Raw genomic sequence first — 8896 nt, forward strand, 5'->3', positions numbered from 1 at the left:
TCTAATTTTTAAGATTTAGAAATGGTTTTATACCCTCGCGCTGATCTGTGCCTTATCACAATTTAGTTCCGGAGGTCTACAAAGAGTTTGTTGGACTTCATGACTTGGTTTATATACAAAATAGTGTGTGCCTCTCTAAACACCGTCCAATCAACTCAATTTGCCCTGAGTGGACACCAATCAATTTCTAAACATATCTTAAGTAAATGAGCAACTATGAGCCTGATCTGTAATTCACAACCTTTATTTAATTTGTAAAATACCTGATATCAGCTTGGACAGTCACTCAGAGTTTATACACCAATACACATTGATATTTGCAATGAATTCAAATGGCCCTGGAATAGCATATCATTCTCAGTCTTTTTGAATGAGTAAGGTAGGTGTCTGATCTTCACATAACAACCTTAACTTACTTTGTGCATGTTGAATTTCTGTTTTCACAACAGCAACAACATTTATTTATATTGCATGTTTTCATACAAACAATATAACTCAAAGTGCTTTACAAAATGAAATAAAAGAGGTTAATATAAAACATACAAGATTAGGTCTCTCATTATCCTAACACAGGGGTCTGCTGGAGCGAATCCCAGCCAACACAGGGTGCAAGGCAGGAACAAATCCTGGGCAGGGCGTCAGCCCACCGCAGGGCACACTCACTAAGCATACATGAGGGACAATTTAGGATTGCCAATGCACCTAACCTGCATATCTTTGGGAGGAAACCGGAGCACCCGGAGGAAACTCACGTAGACACAGGGAGGACCCAGCAAGCGAACCCAAGTCTCCTAACTGTGAGGCAGCAGTGCTACCACTGCACCACCGTGCCGCCCTACAAGATTAAGTGCAAGTTGTTAAATATCACATGTCTATGCTTTTATATGAAAGCAGGAACTGGAGTCTTAAAATCACTTTATAATGGTCCAAGAATTACATTTCCTTCAAATCTTTATAAATTTTTCAAATTCTTTGGTGTCTAGGCTTGAATTCACAGCCAAAAATTACAGTCATTGGTAAATCATTTATTTCACTTTTCACAGCTTGTCAAAGTTTTCACATCTGTTCTTTCCTGTAAAAAAATAATAAAGACTGAAGATTTAAAATGGAATGAAATTCACAAGAAGAGTATGGCAGTCGCATATTCTCTTTGCACTTCTCAGTCACCATAGTAAAGAAGTGTTATTGTGATTACTTTTAAAACAGTAGCTCAGAATTTGAATCTGCAACTTGATTTTAATTTGTTAATCTTCTATCTCTGTATTCACAGCTTGACACATATTTTGCTTCTATGCATCCCTATTTATGTAGTCTGGTTTTCACAACCCTTATTTAATATTTTGAATCTTTTATTTCAATGAATAGAGTCATTCAGTTATATGCATCTGAATAAAGGTTTAGAGGGTGTGATATGTATGTAATAGATTAAAAGTTTTCAAAAGTGACAAATCACTGTAATTACTTCTGAATCATTGCTGAATGATCTTGAATTCACAACCTTTATTTAGTTTGTGAATTATTAATTGCACTTTTACATCTTCTCAAATATCACCAATCAGAGCATCACTGTGAAGTTGTAGGGACTGGTGTCTTGTAGTGGATTTAAACTATCCACAAATGACATCTATTGCCAATTCCTTTTGAAAAGGCCAGGGACTTTTCTTGATTTCACAACAAATGTTAAATCTGTGAATCTTTTACTTCACTTTTCACAACATGTCAAAGTTTACACTGCTATATATCCAATGAAAGAAAGAACAGGGACCAAATATTTGAAATTGAAGAAACGCATGCAGAAAAATATACAATTTTAATCCCATTCAAAATAGTATCTTTAATGTAACAATTATTATTTAATTGACAAATCTTTCAAATCCTTTTATATAATGGCAAAAGATATATATCCCTATGTAAGGATTAAGAACTATTAAAATGGTACAAAATTGACTAGAACAAGATGTATTATCCCTTTCCATACATAAACTTGAATTCCTGGTTTTGAATTTACAACCTTCACTTTGTAAAAATTTTATTTAATTTTGTACATACTGTATTTATTACACTTACAATTATGCCTCTGAATGTGGTGCACTAAGGTTTAACAATACAATGAAAGTGTTGAAAAGTGACCTGTTATTCAGATTCATTTCAAAGTAGGGCCTAATTGTGAATCTGAAACCTGGAGCAAAACTATTGTTCTTTCTTACACACTTTTTGCAGCTCCATCACGTTACTCTCCTGTGCCTTGCCTTGGGGATTTGCAATGTGAAACATGTGCCCAATAATTTGGAATTGGACACAGTGACTTTGGTGCCTGGTGTTGAATTCATAAGTTCCATTTTATTTCTTTATTGCAACTTGTCAAACTTACAACTTTATGGATTTGTGTATAAATAAAGGGGCTGTAGATGTACAGTGGACCTACAAAGTACAGCAGCATCTGGGAGGCCACCATGTCCATTTGAGCGAACATCAAGAAGAAGGGTATATTCTTTTAATTCTTTTACAAAAAGTTACACTGACATCAGATCTTTCATATCCTGTAGATAAACTGTGAAACGTTTATTTCACCTTACACAATACAGGTGCAGGGACTGAAATTTTGAAATGATTTAAAATTATCCACATATCTTCTAATTTCTCTTGAAACACAAATCCAGTACTTTTTGAAACATTAATTTAGGACAGCCTTCCTACTTTTATGGTCCTTATTTAGTCTGTATTATACTTTCACCTTTCTCAGCTTGTCAAACTTAACACAACTATGCATGCTTATGAAGGTATAGGGCATGGGCTTTTTATTAGAAGACTGAAAAGGGAAAAAATAATTCATTAGATGAAGATCCTCAAATGGAGGTACCAGGACATCTTGGACCATGATCCCTGAGAAATCTCTTACTATCCTGTGATCCCTGCATGAAGCAACATTAATACACCCATAACTCACTACAGCATCCAAGGAGTCAGCAATAAAGGCTCTCAGAGAAGTGCTGAGATGAAGACCTTCACCATGGAGTACATCCAGAATGACTACATTCCAGACAAATGGACACGTGTCTCTACCAACAGCTCAACAAATCCTGCAGCAAAGAAAAGCAGTTCTGGAAACTTTATCAAGTACCCAGGGGGCAGAGAAGAAAGGCTCTCCTTCACTATTGACATTTATTCCACCAATTTTTAAGGATGAAGCAATGGCTATTTAGACTGGTGCAGACAATGTAAAAAACAGGACTGACCCCCTCTAATGACTCTGTGCTCTTTACAGATACACCTTGTCTGTTCTGCTGGCCCTACAGTCTGCTGGGGAAAAAGTGCTGAACTCCATCTACTGCTGCTATTTACCTATGCACAGTCCACTGCTTTGCAGATTCCATCCCACAACAGTATACTAGGCAATGAAGTTGCTGACAAACTGGCAAAGTAAGGACCTATAAAAGAACAGAAATACAAGTCTACCACTTATCACCAATCTAGAATCATCATCTTGTCCAACCAACACACATACTATGCTGTTTCATCAACACTGGTGCTATAATATGAATGACTATCTATTGACAAGATCTGTGCTGTAAACCATCTTCAGACTCCTGACAGGCTACAAAGATCTAAACCACCACCTCTACACCAAGTCCAAGACTGGTCAGTCAGACCAGTGCCCATGCAAAATGGGCAGTCAGACAACAGGGGATCTACTACAAGAATGTCCACTGTACTAGGCCATGAGTCACCAAATCTGGATGGAGGAGACACCAGCGATAAAGAAACAGTATGGCGGCTTGGGGCACCTATAAAGTGCAGCAGCACCCAGGAGGCCAGCTTATCCACATGAGTGAATAAGAACAGGAAGGATATTCTTTTATTTCTTATAGAAAAAGTTACATAGACATAAGATCTTTAATTCACAAACTAATGAATTGTCAATCTTTTATTTCACCTTTCACAATCTATCAGAAAATACATTTATAGGAATAGAGACTGAAATTTTGAAATTATTTAAAATTATTCACATATCATTCTAATTTCTTTTGAAATTGTAAAAAGGAAATTAAATTGAATTCACAACACACATGTAATTTGCGAATCATTCATTTCACTTTTGATAGAACCACACACATGTGAATAAGGGGCATTTGGAGGGCTTGTTTAGCGTCAAGATTTCCACCACGAGTCGAGTGCAAACGCTGTTATTCATACCTTATCATTTTTTCATATACACACTGTGGAAAGCAGCCCAGGCACTGGCAGGTGGACACTGATGGTTCACCCAACACACGTTTATTTACACGCTCCATATTTACAATGTGCCACACGCAACCCCAAACTCCCCCAAAGTGCAAGCCTTTCTCACAGTCAATGCCTTTCTTCGCTGCCTCCTCCTCTCCTCTCCTCTCCTCCCCTCCAAGACTCTATCCACTTCCACCTGACTCCAGCCATCGAATGGAGGGAGGCGGCCCCTTAGGTGCCCACCGATTAGCTTCTGCTGGTACTCTCCCAGTGTGGTGGAAGTACCGGTCTTCTTCCCCCAACACTTCCGGGTGTTGAGGAAGTGCTGAGGGCCACGGCTCCTCAGGCATTGGGGCGCCCCCTGGCAGAGACTACGGGCCCCTATAGAGTTGAGCTTCCAAGCTCAGTTCCCGTGGTCCCCAAAGCAACCAGGGCGATCGCCCCCACGTGGTCTGGAGGAGGCGTAAGCCCTCCTGGGCGTCCCAGCTGGGTACCACCCCCAGCCACTCGTCACAACACTAAAAGCTCAAAATGTTGAGGATTTGTGATGTAATTTCCAGTCCCACTTCATCTGGTCAAGAAGCAATACAACTCCCCACCTGTCATCATGGAGTCAGTCAATTCATGGAGTCAGTGTGACGAAGCTGGTTAGCTCCATGCTCCCATTTCATTTTAGATGCCTTTTGAACCCGCCACCGTTGATAACGTGTGGATAGTTGTGGCAAGTGAGGACATATATATATATAGTCTACAAAGGATGGATGTATAAAAGTGACAAGTTCTTTTATTATAAAAAAAAAAAAATAAAACAATGTTCAAATCAAAGTGCAGCGCAAATCTTGCAATAAATAATCCATAAAAAGAACAATCCCCAGGTGGAGGTCAAAATCAAATAAAAATCCATCAAAACGAGGTTTAAAAAAATCAACACGGGTGTGTTCTCCTTTTAAAACCACTGAGCCTCGATGCCATTTTAAAAATATGACTCCTCCTCGTCTTGCCCTATTCGGACCTTCAAATGGAGGAGAAGTCCATCAGCAGGTGCAGACACCCTTCTTCTCTGGCCCGGGTTCGTGGAGCTGCCAATCTGGACTTCGTTCCGCCACCCCATCCTTCCTTGCCGCTAGACGGGTTGCTTGCGAAGCCTTCCTTCGTCCGGGTCCCCAGGGTGCAACCATGAGGCGCCCACTCCGAACCTTGCTCTATCCTCACATCTCATTCCCAGTACAGTTGCTCCTGTTCTCGTAATCGCACAACAGGAGCGACCTAGCCCCTTCTTACTGCTCTCTGCTGTCAGCTCCAGAGCTAATTAAGGTCGCGGGCGATCCTGCACTTGCGCACAAAGTGCGAGGCTGTCCGCCGCCACCGCTCCTGGCACACTACCACGACCCACTGGAGGACGCGGGTGTAGACCATCATTTGCTTATCGAGCGTTGGACCTGCCTTATAACACTCACGTCTGAGAAGATGGCTTGTTTTTGAGTTTGCAAAAACTATTTTTCATTTTGTTCTTCAATACAAGGAGATCACCGGCAGTTGCCCCAAATATTTTCCTGACTTTCGTCTATTCCTTTCCAACAGTCATTCAAACTTTACACTTTTAATAATTCAAATAAAGACATAGTTATTGTATATTTGCAAAGGAATAAAAGTCTGAATATGACTTGCCATTTTATTGCATTAGAATACCATTAGTGCCTGGTATTCATTTCGCAGCCTTAATTTACTGTGTGACTCATTTATTTCAGTTTTAACAACATGTCAAAGATTTTGCTCATATGCAGCCACAGAAAGAATAAAGCAGAATATTTATAAATTAACCAGACTTTTCAGCAGCAGCAATTTAAAGGTCTACTTCTGAATTCACAATCTTTAGATGATTTGCCAATCCTTTATTATACTGTTCTCAGCGTGTCAAAGTTGGCACAACAATGCAACCCACTGAGAAGATTTCAGGGTTTTACGTCTGAAGAGAAATAACATGTCATTACCATTTTTTACAAACAGAAATGTAATATCCGAGCTTAAATTCGCAAAAAACTTTTGTTTTAATCTTTTATTTCACTTTTTACATCGTGTCAAATGCTGCATTACGATGCTTCTGGACAGATTTATTTTAAAGTAAAACTGCAGTCCCTTTACTGTCATATGGATGTGATGTACTGAAGCATTTGACAGCTTGTGAACAAAGAAATCTAAGATTCATATACAGTATTAAATACACATTGTGAAATCCAGGCCAGATATTTATTGTTTTCAATGAAAATAAAATGATGTATCACTTGTGGACAATTTGATTATATTGCCACAGCCTGGTCCCTATATCCTCATTATGGTGCACAGTTTACTTAATAATGACAGTTTGCAGAAACGCACTATATGAGTGCATGCTCCCAACCACCACCATCACCACCAATAAAAGTTTACAAATTTCAAGAAATCCTTGAAAACAACCACCATAAAAAAAAGATATGTCTTTCCTGAATGATATTATTCCGCTTTAAACCGTATACAGGTAGTACCTACCAGCATAGGGAGCAAGTATATTGGGCAAGTTGTGAAAATTAAAACAAAAGGTTAATAAAGTTAATAAAGTCAACTGCATACTGAATTTAAGACCAGACACCCACACAACTTTTTTTTTAAAAGATACTGTATTAGAATTATCTGTCAAAGATTTATAATGTTTCACATTTCTGGTCCCTATCAGGTAAGCATAGAAGTACAGTATAATATTTGACAAGTTGTGAAGAGTAACAAAAAAACTATCAAAAAGTATGAGAGAGATACCTTGAAATCCAGACCCTTATGTTGGCATGGACTGGCAGGATTCCTTGGAGAAATTTACAGCGTTTTGTCATTTCAGATCCTATGCTTTCAAATGTATGGAGTCCCGTAGGAGTCAAGAAAAAAATATCCGTTCGAACGAATTATTAATCCATGCAAACAAATTACTAACTCGTTTGAGCAGATTTATAATTCGTTCAGACCTTTACATACCAGTGCAATATTTCGCTGTATTCAAAAAAGTGAAAATTGAGAAATTACAATGATATGTTTTCCTTGTCAATTTAATTCTTTCACATAAGAAACGTTAAAAAAATGTGACAAGTTGACCAAAGTTAAATAAAAGGTTCACAAATTCAATGTAGCCTTGTGTGAATTTGAGACACTTAAGTTGCCTTAACGTGTCAGTCCTGGGAAATTTTAACCCTTAAAATTCCAATCTTGACGCCTTCATGCGGCAGAAGTGTATGTTTAATAAGTTATGAAAACTGAATCACAAATACATTTCTGCTTGTGAACTAAATATAAGGCAGTGAAGTTGCCATTTGTCAAGTTAAAGGCAAAGTTAAACAGTTAAAAACTGCAATCCTACTATGCTTAGAGGGACGCAGAAGCACAGTATTTTTCAGGTTATTTGTGAGAATAAAAACAAAACATTGCATGCATCAGCAGGGGGTGTAGGCGGTGGTGATTGGTAATGAAATAAATATCACAAAAAATTACATATTATTGTAATTCCTATTGAAACAGTGACTTTATTGCTCACTTTTTAATTCACATCATGCACTTCCCTTCTGAACAGTTAAACTCCCCTTCCGTAACCTTTAACATGTTTCCCTTCTACACATCATCATAAAGGTAAAGGAGCTGGATATAAACGGCAGAATACAAGTACTGTATCCAGAAATGACACGTCATTGTATTTCCTTTTCAAAGGGTACCTGTGGAGCGAGTTCTTTTTTTCACAGTCCTTCCAAAATGTGTAAAACTTTAATGTTACTTTTCACAGCCTGTCAAATTTAACAAAACTGTGATTCCCACTGAGTGTACCCGGCTTTTGCAGCAGAATGAAACTGTCCAGAAATAAGACATAAGAACTGGAACTTTAAAATGGAAAAAATAAATGTCCAGGAATGCTGTCATTTTATTTCCTCATAAAATATAGTAACATGGGAGTGACTGTAATATTTAATGAGTTGTGAAAAGTGAAAGAAAGGCTTCATAACTTTTCTGTATAGGTCGAGAATTCGAAATCAGCCACAATGTGTGTGGAATTGGAATGACTTATAATTTCTGGTAGTTTTAGTATGAACCAGTCCCCATATCTTTATAGGGACGAGGCGAGTAGCAACGGCGTGGGATGAGCAGGGGGGCAGTGGGAAATCTCACCGTTTCAAGTGTACCAATCCACGCAGCATGCGCGCGTGATCGGGATTGCAACAGGCTGTTTCAAAGCGTCCGGTTCAAACCGTTAGACAAGTTTTCTTAAAGTATGGAGATACGTTTATGATGGGTCGCTACATGAAATGAGTTAGTCCAAGTTTAAATTATATATCGACCTCTATTTACCGTGCAAAACAACGATGATGTGATTAAGAATTCAGATCTACACGAAGAAGAGAATTTCCCTGCGCTTTATGCCCATGCGTACAGTTTTCAACAGTATCAGAAAGAGGTGGACTCTTATTTCATCACCGAGCTTTCCTTTCTGTGACACGAAAATATAAAAAAATATTTCTTACGAGACCAGCCTCCCTGTCATAACCAGTTAAACAATCAAACCGAGTTGACTGACGGGCAAATATAAGAACAAGAAAAGGGAGGAAATGAACAATGATATTGTAAAGTGAGGGAATCATGACGCTAGTTTGAAATGTCAAAATAA

The sequence above is a fragment of the Polypterus senegalus genome, chromosome 11, assembly GCF_016835505.1.
Source record: "Polypterus senegalus isolate Bchr_013 chromosome 11, ASM1683550v1, whole genome shotgun sequence".
Taxonomy (NCBI): domain Eukaryota; kingdom Metazoa; phylum Chordata; class Cladistia; order Polypteriformes; family Polypteridae; genus Polypterus; species Polypterus senegalus.